This window comes from Bombina bombina, chromosome 2 (genome assembly GCF_027579735.1).
Source record: "Bombina bombina isolate aBomBom1 chromosome 2, aBomBom1.pri, whole genome shotgun sequence".
Classification (NCBI taxonomy): Eukaryota; Metazoa; Chordata; class Amphibia; order Anura; family Bombinatoridae; genus Bombina; species Bombina bombina.
Window position 1 is genome coordinate 876,029,487 of NC_069500.1, and position 19,189 is coordinate 876,048,675.

Below are 19,189 nucleotides of genomic sequence, written 5' to 3' on the forward strand. Positions count from 1 at the left end.
GCTGCTCCTTAACTGGTCCGCCACCTCTGAGACTGCAGACATCAATCCGCTCATATGATCGGGCTGATTGACATCCCCTGCTAGCGGCCGTGAATCTGCAGGGGGCGGCATTGCACATGCAGTTCACTAGAACTGCTTGTGCAATGATAAATGCTGACAACGTATGTTGTCGGCATTCATTGATGTCTGTCGGACATGATCCGCTGAGCAGATCATGTTGGACAGACGGATGATAAATCGGCCCCTATGGGTCTTCTGTGTATGTATCCTTAAAAAATTAAATAACAAACAATAGTGAAGTTCTGTGAGAAATCCAATCTGACAGATAGATGAAATCGTACTCACACAAACATGTGACTCAGCTCTTAGTGTAAAAAGCCATTGAAATATTCATTGTGCCAAAAAAAGTGGACCGATAGGACTCCAACATGTAATAAAATTGCAAGGTGCCACACTGTGGGGGGTAGTTATCAAGCCGTCAACTTTACCTGCCTTCGCCGGTCCAATACGCCCGCCTAAGCTCGCCTACCATCGCCGTCGCGGACCTGAATACGTTTGGCGAAGTTATCAAAAAAGCTGTCAAAAAGCCGTGCACCAAGTACGGGGCGATGAGCAGCGGATTGTGATAGTTATCACTCATCCGATCTCGCTGCTCTTCGGCTGTTTCCCAGCTTTATTGATACCCCTGTCACTAAGCACTCACACTAACTACACTGTTCTACCCCCTATACCGGCGCCCCCGGAGCCCCCCGCAACTAAGTTACTAACCCCTAAACTGCCGCTCCCGGACACCGCCACAACTCTTATAAATGCATTAACCCCTAAACACTACACTATCATTAAATTAATTACCTACAAATAACTACAATTAAATACAATTAAATAAACTAACTAAAGTACAAAAAATAAAAAAAATAAGTTACAAACATTTAACAAATATTACAACAATTTTAAGCTACTTACACCTAATCTAAGCCCCCTAATAAAATAACAAAGCCCCCCCAAATAAAAAAAATGCCCTACCCTATTCTTAATTAAAAAGTTACCAGCTCTTTTACCTTACCAGCCCTTAAAAGGGCCTTTTGCGGGGCATGCCCCAAATAAAACAGCTCTTTTGCCTGTAAAAGAAAAATACAACCCCCCCAACATTAAAACCCACCACCCACATACCCCTAATCTAACCCAAACCCCCCTTAAATAAACCTAACACTACCCCCCTGAAGATCATCCTACCTTGAGTCGTGTTCAGCCAGCCGACCACCGATGGAACCGAAGAGGAGATCCGGAGCGGCAGAAGTCATCATCCAGGCGGCGCTGAAGAGGTCTTCGATCCGATAGAAGTCTTCATCCAGACGGCGTCTTCATCCATCCGGAGCGGAGCCATCTTCAGAAGAGCCTACGCGGATCCATCCTCTTTTTCCCGACGACTAACGACGACGGTACCTTTAAGTGACGTCATCCAAGATGGCGTCACTCGAATTCCGATTGGCTGATAGGATTCTATCAGCCAATTGGTATTAAGGTAGAAAAATCTGATTGGCTGACTGAATCAGCCAATCAGTTCCAGCGTATTTGAGGTAGACAGGTTGATAACTACCCCTCTGTATCTTGATATGTTTAAAATTAAATCATGGAATTGAATCCATGCTGTGACTTCATATTAAAGGAACATGGAAGTAAAACTTAAAGGGACATGATACCCACATGTGAAAGTATTTGAAAGTGATGCAGCATAGTTGTAATAAGCCGACTAGAAAATATCACCTGAACATCTTTATGTAAAAAAGGAAGATATTTACCTCAAAATTTCTTAAGTATTCACACCCCACTGTAAAGAATGCTAGTCCCAGGACTTGCAAGGGAGTGTTCATCTGGCATGTGCAGGCACAGACACAGGTTACAGTTTTATTTCCATTTAAACGTACAGAGTTGTCCTATTGGGGATTCTGGAGTCACAAGAGGCCCTTTAAATGATAATGTTCAGCACTGCAACTATCTATTTTATCATATCTGACAGTGCCCAGCAGGCCTCAGCAGGACTTTCTTAATGTCAGGCGTCCATTTATGTTTTTTTGCCTTTGTTACTTTATTAGAATTTTATAGACACAGCTTTATAGGCCCTGCTGTTCTTCTTATAAGTTTTGACATTCATATCATTCATCCACAACTATGCAATCAAGCAAGAACAAGGCAAAAAGCTTTTTCTTCACTGTGCCACAAATGAAAATGCTCTTTTCAGCTGACATCTCTACAAAATCAAATTAACCGTGGACGCTGCCTTACATTCATGCATGAATTCTTCTAGATTATAATCAGTGACTGATTCCTAAATCCATGCATTATAATGATCTTTGGCCCTCTGAGAAAGTGCTTAGCTCATACATCTATACTCAGGATTTCATTTAATCTTTCTTTGTGACTGTGTCTAGTTAGAAATCAATTCTAAAGCATAAAATGTGTATAAAGAATCAGGAAACAATATATCTCTATCTATCTATCTATCTATCTATCTATCTATCTCTCTCTCTCTCTCTCTCTCTCTCTCTCTCTATATATATATATATATATATATATATATATATATATAATATGCATACACAATACACACAAATACACATTCATTAAGAATATACATTCATTATTCAGTCATTCAACGGAAAATAATGTTGACGCTAACCTATAAGTCCTATACATGCACTTTAAAGCCAACAATGCATAGCTTGAAGACAATGGCCTCTATTTTTCAAGCCGTCAACCGCAAATACGCTGGAATTCCGCAGCGTATTTGTGGCGAGCCTGATTCGCCTTAGTTATCAAACCCTACAGACCGGCAAAAGTAGAATTTAGTGATGTAACATACGATCCGCCGGACTCAGTCCGACACAGATCGATGCTTACGTCACTCCAGATGTTCCGAATGCAAGTTCGGCACAATCTGACTACTTTTGATAGTTATCAAATAGCTAGCAGATACGCTCAGCACTTTTCCGGCCCAGCGTACCTGGTTTTCAATCCGCCTCTTTGGAGGCGGCGGATACGATAGGAATCAACGGGGAGTCTGAAAGCAACGAAAGCTCATGTTCGCTGCTGCCCGATATCCCATTGATTCCTATGGTAATGTCTACACCTAACATGTACCCCGAGTCTAAACACCCCTAATCTGCCCCCCCTACACCTCCGCCACCTACATTATACTTATTACCCCTAAACCGCCGCTCCCGGACCCCGCCGCAACTAAATAAATTGTTTAACCCCTAAACCGCTGCTCCCGGACCCCACCGCAACTAAATAAATGGTTTAACCCCTAAACCGCCGCAACTAAATTCAATTATTAACTCCTAAACCGCCACTCCCAGAGCCCACCACCACCTACATTATATTTATTAACCCCTAATCTGCCCCCCCTGCACCGCCGCCACCTACCTACATTTATTAACCCCTAATCTGCCCCCCCTACACCGCCGCCACCTACCTATATTTATTAACCCCTAATCTGCCGCCCCCAACGTCGCCGCCCTAATCCTAAGACCCCCTAACTTAAATATAATTTAAATAAATCAAAATAAATATTACTATCATTAAATAAATTATTCCTATTTAAAACTAAATACTTACCTATAAAATAAACCCTAAGCTAGCTACAATATAACTAATAGTTACACTGTAGCTATCTTAGGGTTTATATTTATTTTACAGGCAACTTTGTATTTAGTTTAACTAGGTAGAATAGTTATTAAATAGTTATTAACTATTTAATAACTTCCTAGTTAAAATAAAGACAAATATACCTGTAAAATAAAACCTAGCCTAAATTACAATTACACCTAACACTACACTATAATTAAATAAATTAACTAAACTAAATACAATTAAATACAATTAAGAAAAATTATCTAAAGTACAAACCCCCCCACTAAATTACAGAAAATAATAAAATAATTACAAGTTTTTTAAACTAATTATACCTAATCTAATCCCCCTAATAAAATAAAAAAGCCCCCCAAAATAATAAAAAGCCCTACTCTATACTAAATTACAAATAGCCCTTAAAAGGGCCTTTTGCGGGGCATTTCCCCAAAGTAATCAGCTCTTTTACCTGTAAAAAAAGAAATACAACCCCCCCCCCCAACATTAAAACCCACCACCCACACACCCAACCCTACTCTAAAACCCACCCAATCCCCCCTTAAAAAAACCTAACACTAACCCCTTGAAGATCACCCTACCTTGAGAAGTCTTCACCCAACCGGGCCGAAGTCCTCAACGAATTCGGCAGAAGTGGTCCTCCAGACAGACAGAAGTCTTCATCCAAGCCGGGCAGAAGATGTCCTCCAGACGGGCAGAAGTCTTCATCCAGGCGGCATTTTCTATCTTCATCCATCCGGCGCGGAGCGGCTCCATCTTCAAGACATCCGACACGAAGCATCCTCTTCGTTCGACGGCGACTGAAGAATGAAGGTTCCTTTAAGTGACGTCATCCAAGATGGCGTCCCTTCAATTCCGATTGGCTGATAGAATTCTATCAGCCAATCGGAATTAAGGTAGGAAAAATCCTATTGGCTGATCCAATCAGCCAATAGGATTGAGCTTGCATTCTATTGGCTGTTCCAGTCAGCCGTATAGGGTGAACTTATAGCTATCCAGAAAAACATAGCAGTCATCATACGTTTAGCTGGGTGCACCTTCCTTTCTTTTTTGATGTTTCTGTTTTATTGGCTTAGCTGTTTTAACTCTTTGTAGAAGGAGAAAGTTAGTTTTGTTTACCTAAAGTCATAATGCACTATATACAATTATATGGTTTTTATTTACAGGTCATAAACCCTGCCTCATTTCTAGTAACTTTTAGAAGAGGTTCTGTATAAAGAGGTTACGTCTCATTATTTCCAAGAAATATTAATTTAAATTTTTTTGCACCCACAGATGAAAGTCTTGCAGTCTCAGTCCATTAATAGTTCCTTCAAAGAAAAAATACATTTACACTAGTGTTCAAAAGTTCAGGGTGACTTAGGAATTTCCTTGTTTTCAAAAGAAAAGCAAACTTTTTTTGTCCGTTAAAATAATGTCAAACTGATCAGAAATACAGTGTAGACAATGTTAAAGGAATAATCTAGTCAAAATTAAACTTTCCTTCCATAAGGCAGGGAGAGTCAACAAATTAATTCCTTACTGTTGGGAAATACAACACCTGGCCACCGGGAGGAGGCAAAGACACCCCAGCCAAAGGCTTAAATAGCCCTTCCACTTCCCCTATCCCCCAGTCTTTGTTTGCCTTTTGTCACTATAGGACTGCACAAGAGATTAGCTAAGCTTCCGGATGTGCAGTTCTTTGTTAAGGCTCTGACTAGGATCAGACCTGTGTTTAGATCTGGATCTCTGGCTTGGAGCCTCGATCTTGTTGTTAGTGTTTTGCAGCAGGCTCCGTTTGAGCCTATGCTTACTGTCGACATTAAATTCTTATCTTGGAAGGTTCTTTTTTTGTTGGCTATTACGCGCAGAGTTTCTGAGATTTCTGCTTTTGCAATGTGATCCCCCTTATTTGGTTTTCCATGCTGATAAGGCAGTTTTACGTACTAAATTAGGGTTCCTCCCTAAGGTGGTGTCAGATCATAACATTAATCAAGAAATTGTTGTTCCTTTCTTGTGTCCTAATCCTTCTTCAGCGAAGGAACGCTTGCTTCACAATCTAGATGTGGTTCGTGCCTTGAAGTTCTATCTTCAGGTTACTAAAGAATTCAGACAATCTTCCTCTTTGTTTGTCATCAATACGGGGAAGCGTAAGTTGCAGAAGGCTACTACGACTTCCCTATCTTTCTGGTTGAAGAGTGTCTTCCGCTTCGCTTATGAGACTGTGGGGAGACAGCCTCCTGAGAGGATAACAGCTCATTCCACTAGAGCAATGGCTTCCTCTTGGGCTTTTAAGAATGAAGCTTCAATGGATTAAATTTGTAAGACAGCTACCTGGTCCTCCTTACACACTTTTTCTAAATTTTACAAGTTACTAAAATTGCAGGGGTTTCTATCATCTTCTATAACTATGTATACTTTTTATACACAACAGTACTCACAAATTGTTAAAACCTTTACATTTACTTTGTCAGATTATGCAGGTTCACTAAACAATGTTGAAATTGAGGCATGAAGTAAGAATGTTAATATAAATGATGGTTTTTAAATTGAGTAGAATGTCACTTTAAAAGGGCCGTTCAATATTAGATTTTACACTTGACACTTTCATAAAAATAGATTAGAATTCTCATTCATGGACCCATCACAAAGCCAGTCTCTAGAAATGCACTTTCATTTACTGTCTTTTGAATTATGTTTAATTCTCATAATCGCTTTTGACATTTCTGCTTAGTCATAAACTTTAGTTTTTGATGCCCTTCAGCACTTGCATTTTATCGAGATGAATAATATGCGCATTATTTTGTGGTGCTCTTTCTCAATACAAAACATGCTACAGTATGTGCTCTGCATAAAAAAAGTATCTGCATATTCCCTCTTCCCTATTTGTTATAATATTGTCGTTTTATACAGTTTTGTTTTTTATTATTACTAATAATAATGATACTTATGTGCATATTGTATAAGACTTTAATGACATTAGTGGACAAATCTTGTAAATAAACATAACACAGGAAAAAAAATGATTTGTATTATTTTACATAAAGAGACACACCATACTTAAAGGGGCGTTGTGCAAAAATGACGTTGCTAGAGCATGTAGTTTTAGCTCTACCAACCCTGCAAGTCTACGCACTACATTTATCAACTTGCAGGTGGACAGGTTCCCAATTAGGGAACTGCAATTACTTTATTGGTGGAATTATATACAATTTTGACAAGTTTTTTCCCCCCGGGCTGGTTTGTCAAAAAAAAACTTAAATACATTTTAGAATGAGCTCTTTTATATAAAAGAAAAAAATGTCCCTTTAAACATTGTCAGATTGTTACTCTAGAAACTAATGTATAACTGTTCCGAACAGAGGTCAGCAAAAGCAGATAAGATAAGATAACTTGCTTTTAAGCCTTGTTTTTTAACATGGCTTCTCACATTACTTTATGGAGACAACACCTCTACATTTATTTCTTCAATATTTAAACAGCTAAAATCTTAGCTTTGAATACATCATTACGACTTGCATTTAATTCATGCAATTTTTAATGTCCTTTTAAACCCTCTTAGCTCTGAAGGTTATGCTGTTCAGTTCAATAACGTATAAACGCCTAGATTTAGAGTTTTGTCGGTAAAGACCCGCGTAGCTAACGCCGCTTTTTTTTTCCCAACGCACCCTTAAGACAAAGCTGGTATTTAGAGTTGTCTGAGGGGCTGCGTTAGGCTCCAAAAAGGGTGTGTTGAGCCTAATGTACCGCCACTTCAACCCTCAATGTTAGCGTTGCTTACGGTAGCGGTAAGCAGCTAAAACGTGCTTGTGCACGATTCCCCCATAGGAAACAATGGGGCAGTTTGGGCTGAAAAAAACCCAAACACCTGTAAAAAAGCAGCGTTCAGCTCCCAACGCAGCCCCATTGTTTCCTATGGGGAAACACTTTCTAAGTCTGCCCCTAACACCCTAACATGAACCCCGAGTCTAAACACCCCTAACCTTACACTTATTAACCCCTAATCTGCCGCCCCCGCTATCGCTGACACCTGCATTATATTATTAACCCCTAATCTGCCGCTCTGGACACCGCCGCCACCTACATTATCCTTATGAACCCCTAATCTGCTGCCCCCAACATTGCCGACCCCTATATTATATTTATTAACCCCTAATCTGCCCCCCCAACGTCGCTGCTACCTTACCTACACTTATTAACCCCTAATCTGCCGACCGGACCTCGCCGCTACTATAATAAATGTATTAACCTTTAAAGCTAAGTCTAACCCTAACCCTAACACCCCCCTAAATTAAATATAATTTTAATCTAACTAAATAAATTAAATATTATTAACTAAAGTATTCCTATTTAAATCTAAATACTTACCTGTAAAATAAACCCTAATATAGCTACAATATAACAAATAATTATATTGTAGCTATTTTAGGATTTATATTTATTTTACAGGCAACTTTGTATTTATTTAAACTAGGTACAATAGCTATTAAATGGTTATTTACTATTTAATAGCTACCTAGTTAAAATAATTACAAAATTACCTGTAAAATAAATCCTAACCTAAGTTACAATTAAACCTAACACTACACTATCAATAAATGAATTAAATCAATTACCTACAAGTACCTACAATTACCTACAATTAAATAAACTAAACTAAATTACAAAAACAAACAAACACTAAATTACAAAAAATAAAAAAAAGATTACAAGAATTTTAAGCTAATTACACCTACTCTAAGCCCCCTAATAAAATAACAAAGCCCCCCAAAATAATAAAGGTCCCTACCCTATTCTAAATTAAAAAGTAACCAACTCTTTTACCAGCCCTTAAAAGGGCTTTTTGCGGATGACGTCATTTAAAGGAACCTTCATTCGGCGAGTAGGCATCGTGGAAGAAGGATGGATCCGCGCCGGCTGGAAGAAGATGGCTCCGCTCCGGATGGATGAAGATAGAAGATGCCGCTTGGATGAAGATGTCTACCGGTACAGATGTCCTCTTCTGCCCGGATAGGATGAAGACTTCTGCCGCTCCGGATGTCCTCTTTTGGTCCATCGATGCCCGGCTGGGTGAACACGACTCAAGGTAGGGAGATCTTCAGGGGGGTAGTGTTAGGTTTATTTAAGGGGGGGTTGGGTTAGAGTAGGGGTATGTGGATGGTGGGTTGTAATGTTGGGGGGTGGTATTGTGGGGTTTTTACAGGCAAAAGAGCTTTTTACTTTGGGGCATGCCCTGCAAAAAGCCCTTTTAAAGGCTGGTAAAAGAGCTGGTTACTTTTCTCTTGCAAGGTGTATCCAGTCCACGGATTCATCCTTACTTGTGGGATATTCTCATTCCCTACAGGAAGTGGCAAAGAGAGCACACAGCAAAGCTGTCCATATAGCTCCCCCTCTGGCTCGGCCCCCAGTAGTTCTCTTTGCCGCTCTAACAAGTAGCATCTCCACGGGAGGGTAAAGTGAAAAAAGTTCTCTGTCCCCGCTCACAAGGGTTCCCTTCCTGGGAACATTAATAGACTCGGTAGAAATTAAAATATTTCTGACGGAGGTCAGAAGGTTAAAGCTTCTAAGTACTTGCCGAGCTCTTCATTCCATTTCTCGGCCATCTGTAGCTCAGTGCATGGAGGTAATCGGATTAATGGTAGCAGCAATGGACGTAGTCCCTTTCTCCAACATAGGTGTGTCCGGTCCACGGCGTCATCCTTACTTGTGGGATATTCTCTTCCCCAACAGGAAATGGCAAAGAGCCCAGCAAAGCTGGTCACATGATCCCTCCTAGGCTCCGCCTACCCCAGTCATTCTCTTTGCCGTTGTACAGGCAACATCTCCACGGAGATGGCTTAGAGTTTTTTAGTGTTTAACTGTAGTTTTTATTATTCAATCAAGAGTTTGTTATTTTAAAATAGTGCTGGTATGTACTATTTACTCTGAAACAGAAAAGAGATGAAGATTTCTGTTTGTATGAGGAAAATGATTTTAGCAACCGTTACTAAAATCCATGGCTGTTCCACACAGGACTGTTGAGAGGAATTAACTTCAGTTGGGGGAACAGTGAGCAGTCTTTTGCTGCTTGAGGTATGACACATTCTAACAAGACGATGTAATGCTGGAAGCTGTCATTTTCCCTATGGGATCCGGTAAGCCATTTTTATTCAGACAGTAAATAAGGGCTTCACAAGGGCTTATTAAGACTGTAGACATTTTCTGGGCTAAATCGATTCATATATTACACATATTTAGCCTTGAGGAATCATTTAATCTGGGTATTTTTGTTAAATAATATCGGCAGGCACTGTTTTAGACACCTTATTCTCTAGGGGCTTTCCCTAATCATAGGCAGAGCCTCATTTTCGCGCCGGTATTGCGCACTTGTTTTTGAGAAGCATGACATGCAGTCGCATGTGTGAGGAGCTCTGATACATAGAAAAGACTTTCTGAAGGCGTCATTTGGTATCGTATTCCCCTTTGGGCTTGGTTGGGTCTCAGCAAAGCAGATACCAGGGACTGTAAAGGGGTTAAAGTTAAAAAAGTTAAAAACGGCTCCGGTTCCGTTATTTTAAGGGTTAAAGCTTCCAAATTTGGTGTGCAATACTTTTAAGGCTTTAAGACACTGTGGTGAATTTTGAACAATTCCTTCATACTTTTTCGCAATTGCAGTAATAAAGTGTGTTCAGTTTAAAATTTAAAGTGACAGTAACGGTTTTATTTTAAAACGTTTTTTGTACTTTGTTATCAAGTTTATGCCTGTTTAACATGTCTGAACTACCAGATAGACTGTGTTCTGAATGTGGGGAAGCCAAGGTTCCTTCTCATTTAAATAAATGTGATTTATGTGACACTTAAAATGATGCCCAAGATGATTCCTCAAGTGAAGGGAGTAAGCATGGTACTGCATCATTCCCTCCTTCGTCTACACGAGTCTTGCCCACTCAGGAGGCCCCTAGTACATCTAGCGCGCCAATACTCCTTACTATGCAACAATTAACGGCTGTAATGGATAATTCTATCAAAAACATTTTAGCCAAAATGCCCACTTATCAGCGTAAGCGCGACTGCTCTGTTTTAGATACTGAAGAGCATGAGGACGCTGATGATAATGGTTCTGAAATGCCCCTACACCAGTCTGAGGGGGCCAGGGAGGTTTTGTCTGAGGGAGAAATTTCAGATTCAGGGAAAATTTCTCAACAAGCTGAACCCGATGTGATTACATTTAAATTTAAATTGGAACATCTCCGCGCTCTGCTTAAGGAGGTATTATCCACTCTGGATGATTGTGAGAATTTGATCATCCCAGAGAAACTATGTAAAATGGACAAGTTCCTAGAGGTCCCGGGGCTCCCAGAAGCTTTTCCTATACCCAAGCGGGTGGCGGACATTGTAAATAAAGAATGGGAAAGGCCCGGTATACCTTTCGTCCCTCCCCCCATATTTAAAAAATTGTTTCCTATGGTCGACCCTAGAAAGGACTTATGGCAGACTGTCCCCAAGGTCGAGGGAGCGGTTTCTACTTTAAACAAACGCACCACTATACCCATAGAAGATAGTTGTGCTTTCAAAGATCCTATGGATAAAAAATTAGAAGGTTTGCTTAAAAAGATGTTTGTTCAGCAAGGTTACCTTCTACAACCAATTTCATGCATTGTCCCTGTCACTACAGCCGCGTGTTTCTGGTTCGATGAGCTAGTAAAGGCGATCGATAGTGATTCTCCTCCTTATGAGGAGATTATGGACAGAATCCGTGCTCTCAAATTGGCTAATTCTTTCACCCTAGACGCCACTTTGCAATTGGCTAGGTTAGCGGCGAAGAATTCTGGGTTTGCTATTGTGGCGCGTAGAGCGCTTTGGTTGAAATCTTGGTCAGCGGATGCGTCTTCCAAGAACAAACTCCTTAACATTCCTTTCAAGGGGAAAACGCTGTTTGGCCCTGACTTGAAAGAGATTATCTCTGATATCACTGGGGGTAAGGGCCACGCCCTTCCTCAGGATAGGTCTTTCAAGGCCAAAAATAAACCTAATTTTCGTCCCTTTCGTAGAAACGGACCAGCCCCAAGTGCTACGTCCTCTAAGCAAGAGGGTAATACTTCTCAAGCCAAGCCAGCCTGGAGACCAATGCAAGGCTGGAACAAGGGAAAGCAGGCCAAGAAACCTGCCACTGCTACCAAGACAGCATGAAATGTTGGCCCCCGATCCGGGACCGGATCTGGTGGGGGGCAGACTCTCTCTCTTCGCTCAGGCTTGGGCAAGAGATGTTCTGGATCCTTGGGCACTAGAAATAGTCTCCCAAGGTTATCTTCTGGAATTCAAGGGGCTTCCCCCAAGGGGGAGGTTCCACAGGTCTCAATTGTCGTCAGACCACATAAAGAGACAGGCATTCTTACATTGTGTAGAAGACCTGTTAAAAATGGGAGTGATTCATCCTGTTCCATTAGGAGAACAAGGGATGGGGTTCTACTCCAATCTGTTCGTAGTTCCCAAAAAAGAGGGAACGTTCAGACCAATCTTAGATCTCAAGATCTTAAACAAGTTTCTCAAGGTTCCATCGTTCAAAATGGAAACCATTCGAACAATTCTTCCTTCCATCCAGGAAGGTCAATTCATGACCACGGTGGATTTAAAGGATGCGTATCTACATATTCCTATCCACAAGGAACATCATCGGTTCCTAAGGTTTGCATTCCTGGACAAGCATTACCAGTTCGTGGCGCTTCCTTTCGGATTAGCTACTGCTCCAAGGATTTTCACAAAGGTACTAGGGTCCCTTCTAGCGGTGCTAAGACCAAGGGGCATTGCAGTAGTACCTTACTTGGACGACATTCTGATTCAAGCGTCGTCCCTTCCTCAAGCAAAGGCTCACACGGACATAGTCCTGGCCTTTCTCAGATCTCACGGATGGAAAGTGAACGTGGAAAAGAGTTCTCTATCTCCGTCGACAAGGGTTCCCTTCTTGGGAACAATAATAGACTCCTTAGAAATGAGGATTTTTCTGACAGAGGCCAGAAAAACAAAACTTCTAAACTCTTGTCAAACACTTCATTCCGTTCCTCTTCCTTCCATAGCGCAGTGCATGGAAGTAATAGGTTTGATGGTAGCGGCAATGGACATAGTTCCTTTTGCGCGCATTCATCTAAGACCATTACAACTGTGCATGCTCAGTCAGTGGAATGGGGACTATACAGACTTGTCTCCGAAGATACAAGTAAATCAGAGGACCAGAGTCTCATTCCGTTGGTGGCTGTCCCTGGACAACCTGTCACAAGGGATGACCTTCCGCAGACCAGAGTGGGTCATTGTCACGACCGACGCCAGTCTGATGGGCTGGGGCGCGGTCTGGGGATCCCTGAAAGCTCAGGGTCTTTGGTCTCGGGAAGAATCTCTTCTACCGATAAATATTCTGGAACTGAGAGCGATATTCAATGCTCTCAAGGCTTGGCCTCAGCTAGCAAAGGCCAAGTTCATACGGTTTCAATCAGACAACATGACGACTGTTGCGTACATCAACCATCAGGGGGGAACAAGGAGTTCCCTGGCGATGGAAGAAGTGACCAAAATCATTCAATGGGCGGAGACTCACTCCTGCCACCTGTCTGCAATCCACATCCCAGGAGTGGAAAATTGGGAAGCGGATTTTCTGAGTCGTCAGACATTACATCCGGGGGAGTGGGAACTCCATCCGGAAATCTTTGCCCAAATTACTCAACTGTGGGGCATTCCAGACATGGATCTGATGGCCTCTCGTCAGAACTTCAAGGTTCCTTGCTACGGGTCCAGATCCAGGGATCCCAAGGCGACTCTAGTAGATGCACTAGTAGCACCTTGGACCTTCAAACTAGCTTATGTATTCCCGCCGTTTCCTCTCATCCCCAGGCTGGTAGCCAGGATCAATCAGGAGAGGGCGTCGGTGATCTTGATAGCTCCTGCGTGGCCACGCAGGACTTGGTATGCAGATCTGGTGAATATGTCATCGGCTCCACCATGGAAGCTACCTTTGAGACGAGACCTTCTTGTTCAAGGTCCGTTCGAACATCCGAATCTGGTCTCACTCCAGCTGACTGCTTGGAGATTGAACGCTTGATCTTATCAAAACGAGGGTTCTCAGATTCTGTTATTGATACTCTTGTTCAGGCCAGAAAGCCTGTAACTAGAAAAATTTACCACAAAATATGGAAAAAATATATCTGTTGGTGTGAATCTAAAGGATTCCCTTGGAACAAGGTAAAGATTCCTAAGATTCTATCCTTTCTTCAAGAAGGATTGGAGAAAGGATTATCTGCAAGTTCCTTGAAGGGACAGATTTCTGCCTTGTCTGTGTTACTTCACAAAAAACTGGCAGCTGTGCCAGATGTTCAAGCCTTTGTTCAGGCTCTGGTTAGAATCAAGCCTGTTTACAAACCTTTGACTCCTCCTTGGAGTCTCAACTTAGTTCTTTCAGTTCTTCAGGGGGTTCCGTTTGAACCCTTACATTCCGTTGATATTAAGTTATTATCTTGGAAAGTTTTGTTTTTGGTTGCAATTTCTTCTGCTAGAAGAGTTTCAGAATTATCTGCTCTGCAGTGTTCTCCTCCTTATCTGGTGTTCCATGCAGATAAGGTGGTTTTACGTACTAAACCTGGTTTTCTTCCAAAGGTTGTTTCTAACAAAAACATTAACCAGGAGATAGTCGTGCCTTCTTTGTGTCCGAAACCAGTTTCGAAGAAGGAACGTTTGTTGCACAATTTGGATGTTGTTCGCGCTCTAAAATTCTATTTAGATGCTACAAAGGATTTTAGACAAACATCTTCCTTGTTTGTTGTTTATTCTGGTAAAAGGAGAGGTCAAAAAGCAACTTCTACCTCTCTCTCTCTTTTTGGATTAAAAGCATCATCAGATTGGCTTACGAGACTGCCGGACGGCAGCCTCCTGAAAGAATCACAGCTCATTCCACTAGGGCTGTGGCTTCCACATGGGCCTTCAAGAACGAGGCTTCTGTTGATCAGATATGTAGGGCAGCGACTTGGTCTTCACTGCACACTTTTACCAAATTTTACAAGTTTGATACTTTTGCTTCTTCTGAGGCTATTTTTGGGAGAAAGGTTTTGCAAGCCGTGGTGCCTTCCATTTAGGCGACCTGATTTGCTCCCTCCCTTCATCCGTGTCCTAAAGCTTTGGTATTGGTTCCCACAAGTAAGGATGACACCGTGGACCGGACACACCTATGTTGGAGAAAACAGAATTTATGTTTACCTGATAAATTACTTTCTCCAACGGTGTGTCCGGTCCACGGCCCGCCCTGGTTTTTTAATCAGGTCTGATAATTTATTTTCTTTAACTACAGTCACCACGGTATCATATGGTTTCTCCTATGCAAATATTCCTCCTTAACGTCGGTCGAATGACTGGGGTAGGCGGAGCCTAGGAGGGATCATGTGACCAGCTTTGCTGGGCTCTTTGCCATTTCCTGTTGGGGAAGAGAATATCCCACAAGTAAGGATGACGCCGTGGACCGGACACACCGTTGGAGAAAGTAATTTATCAGGTAAACATAAATTCTGTTTTTGCTCGAATTCATCTCAGGCCACTGCAATTGTGCATGCTCAAACAGTGGAATGGAGATTATGCAGATTTGTCTCCTCAAATCCAACTGGACCAGAAAACCAGAGATTCTCTTCTCTGGTGGTTGTCTCAGGATCACCTGTCGCAGGGGATGTGCTTCCGCAGACCGGAGTGGATCATTGTAACGACCGACGCCAGTCTGTTAGGCTGGGGCGCGGTCTGGGGTTCCCTGAAAGCTCAGGGCCTATGGTCTCGGGAAGAGTCTCTTCTCCCGATAAATATTTTGGAACTGAGAGCGATATTCAACACGCTCCAGGCATGGCCTCAGCTAGCGGGGGCCAAGTTCATCAGATTTCAGTCAGACAACATCACGACTGTAGCATACATAAATCATCAGGGAGGAACAAAGAGTTCCTTAGCGATGAAGGAAGTAACCAAGATAATCAGGTGGGCGGAGGATCACTCTTGCTATCTAGCCAGAATCAAACAGGCGTAATTCTGATAGCGCCTGCGTGGCCACGCAGGACTTGGTATGCAGACCTAGTGGACATGTCATCTGTCCCACCATGGACACTGCCAATGAGGCAGGATCTTCTAATACAGGGTCCATTCAAGCATCCAAATCTAGTTTCTCTGCAGATGACTGCTTGGAGATTGAACGCTTAATTTTATCCAAGCGTGGGTTCTCTGAATAAGTCATAGATACTCTGATCCAAGCTAGAAAACCTGTCACCAGGAAAATTTACCATAAGATATGGCGGAAATATCTTTGTTGGTGCGAATCCAAGTGTTACTCGTGTAGTAAGATTAGGATTCCAAGGATATTGTCTTTTCTCCAAGAAGGATTGGAGAAAGGTTTATCAGCTAGTTCCTTAAAGGGGCAGATATCCGCTCTGTCTATCCTTTTACACAAGTGTCTGGCAGAAGTACCAGATGTTCAAGCGTTAGTCAGAATCAAGCCTGTCTATAAACCTGTGGCTCCTCCATGGAGTCTAAATTTAGTTCTTTCAGTTCTTCAAGGGGTTCCGTTTGAACCTTTACATTCCATAGATATTAAGTTATTATCTTGGAAAGTTTTGTTTTTGGTAGCTATATCTTCTGCTCGAAGAGTTTCAGAATTGTCTGCTTTTGCAGTGTAATTCACCCTATCTGGTGTTCCATGCAGATAAGGTTGTTTTGCGTACCAAACCTTGTTTTCTTCCTAAAGTTGTTTCTAATAAGAACATTAACCAGGAAATCATTGTTCCTTCTCTGTGTCCTAATCCAGCTTCTAAGAAGGAACGGCTTTTACACAATCTTGATGTGGTTCCTGCTTTGAAATTCTATTTACAAGCAACTAAGGATTTCAGACAAACATCATCTTTGTTTGTTGTCTATTCTGGTAAGAGGAGAGGTCAAAAAGCGACGGCTACCTCTCTTTCCTTCTGGTTGAAAAGCATCATCCGATTGGCTTATGCGACTGCTGGGCAGCAGCCTCCTGAACGAATTACAGCTCATTCCACCAGAGCTGTGGCTTCCACTTGGGCTTCAAGAATGAGGCTTCTGTTGAACAGATTTGTAAGGGAGCGACTTGGTCTTCACTGCATACTTTTGCCAAATTTTACAAATTCGATACTTTTGCTTCTTCGGAGGCTATTTTTGGGAGAACGGTTTTGCAAGCAGTGGTGCCTTCCGTTTAGGTTACCTGTCTTGTTCCCTCCCTTCATCCGTGTCCTAAAGCTTTGGTATTGTTATCCCACAAGTAAGGATGAATCCGTGGACTGGATACACCTTGCAAGAGAAAACAGTGGTGTATCCAGTCCACGTCCCGCCCTGGCAATTAAGTCAGGTTAAAAATTCTTGTTTAAACTACAGTCACCACTTCACCCTATGGTTTCTCCTTTTTCTCCTAACCGTCGGTCGAATGACTGGGGGGCGGAGCCAGAGGGGGAGCTATATGGACAGCTTTGCTGTGTGCTCTATTTGCCACTTCCTGTAGGGAATGAGAATATCCCACAAGTAAGGATGAATCCGTGGACTGGATACACCGCAAGAGAAAGTAATTTATCAGGTAAGCATAAATTCTGTTTTTAATTTAGAATAGGGTAGGGACCTTTATTATTTTGGGGGGCTTTGTTATTTTATTAGGGGGCTTAGAGTAGGTGTAATTATCTTAAAATTCTTGTAATCTTTTTTTATTTTTTGTAATTTAGTGTTTGTTTGTTTTTGTAATTTAGTTTAGTTTATTTAATTGTAGGTACTTGTAGTTAATTGATTTAATTAATTTATTGATAGTGTAGTGTTAGGTTCAATTGTAACTTAGGTTAGGATTTATTTTACAGGTAATTTTGTAATTATTTTAACTAGGTAGCTATTAAATAGTAAATAACTATTTAATAGCTATTGTACCTAGTTTAAATAAATACAAAGTTGCCTGTAAAATAAATATAAATCCTAAAATAGCTACAATATAATTATTTGTTATATTGTAGCTATATTAGGGTTTATTTTACAGGTAAATATTAAGATTTAAATAGGAATATTTTAGTTAATAATATTTAACTTATTTTGTTAGATTAAAATTATATTTAATTTAGGGGGGTGTTAGGGTTAGACTTAGCTTTAGGGGTTAATACATTTATTATAGTAGCGGCGAGGTCCGGTCGGCAGATTAGGGGTTAATACTATTTATTATAGGGTTTGCGAGGCGGGAGTGCGGCGGTTTAGGGGTTAATAAGTTTATTAGAGTAGTGGCGAGGTCCGGTTGGCAGATTTTGGGTTAATAAGTGTAGGTAAGGTAGCGGCGATGTTGGGGGGGCAGATTAGGGGTTAATAAATATAATATAGGGGTCGGCGATGTTAGGGGCAGCAGATTAGGGGTTCATAGGGATAATGTAGGTGGCGGCGGTGTACGTAGCGGCAGATTAGGGGTTAAAAATATTTACTATAGTGGCGACGATGTGGGGGGGCCTCGGTTTAGGGGTACATAGGTAGTTTATGGGTGTTAGTGTACTTTATAGCACAGTAGTTAAGAGCTTTATAAACCGGCGTTAGCCCAGAAAGCTCTTAACTACTGACTTTTTTCTGCGGCTGGAGTCTTGTCGGTAGAGGCTCTACCGCTCACTTCAGCCAAGACTCTAAATACCAGTGTTAGGCAGATCCCATTGAAAAGATTGGATACGCAATTGACGTAAGGGGATCTGCGGTATGGAAAAGTCGCGGCTTGAAAGTTAGCGTTAGACCCTTACCTACACGACTCTAATACCAGCGGCCGGCCAAAACTAGCGTTCGGACCCCTTAACGCTGCTTTTGACGGCTAACGCAGAACTCTAAATCTAGCCGTATGATTGGTTATAATGGCTATACATAGGGATATAAATAGGGAAGAACTATTACTGTAGCTGTCCGTTGCACAATTAACAAGTGCATGATATAAAAAGACAATGCAATAGCAGTTATTCTGAATTTCAAATAAGCAGTAAGGTGCCAGTTTTCTTTTTCTCCCATTTTCTGGCCCCCTGTATCATGTGACAGACATTAGCCAATCACAGACTAGAATACGTATACCCTGTGAGCTTGTGCACATGCTCAGTAGGAGCTGTTGCTTTAGAAAGTGTAAATATAAAAAGACTGTAAAATTTGATAATGGAAGTAAATTGGAAGTGTCTTAAAACTGCATGCTCTTTCTGAGGCATGAAACTTTATTTTGAATTTAGTGTCCCTTTAAAAGTACAGGAAACATTTTGAGATGTTAATATAACATGCTTAATTTTACATAGTAAAACAATTTTGCACTGTATGTTTAGGAGGTTCATATGCTAATTTCTAAGACCTTGAAGGCCGCCTCTTCTCTTAGGGCATTTTGACAGTTTTTCACCACTAGAGGGTGTTAGTTCACTTGTGTCATATAGATAACACTGTGCTCATGCACATGGAGTTCCAGTGAGCCAGCCCTGATTGTCTAAAATGGATGTCTGTCAAAAGAACTGAAATAAGGGGGCATTTTGCAGAGGCTTAGATACAAGGTAATTACGGAGGTAAAAAGTGTATTAATATAACT

The 19,189-nt window shown here is 41.4% G+C and overlaps 1 protein-coding gene across 4 annotated transcripts in view; it reads left to right on the forward strand.

Moving 5' to 3' along the window:
* PSD3 (pleckstrin and Sec7 domain containing 3) overlaps positions 1-19,189 on the forward strand; it is a 1,090,324-nt gene that overhangs the window by 833,051 nt on the left and 238,084 nt on the right. The window lies entirely within an intron of this gene.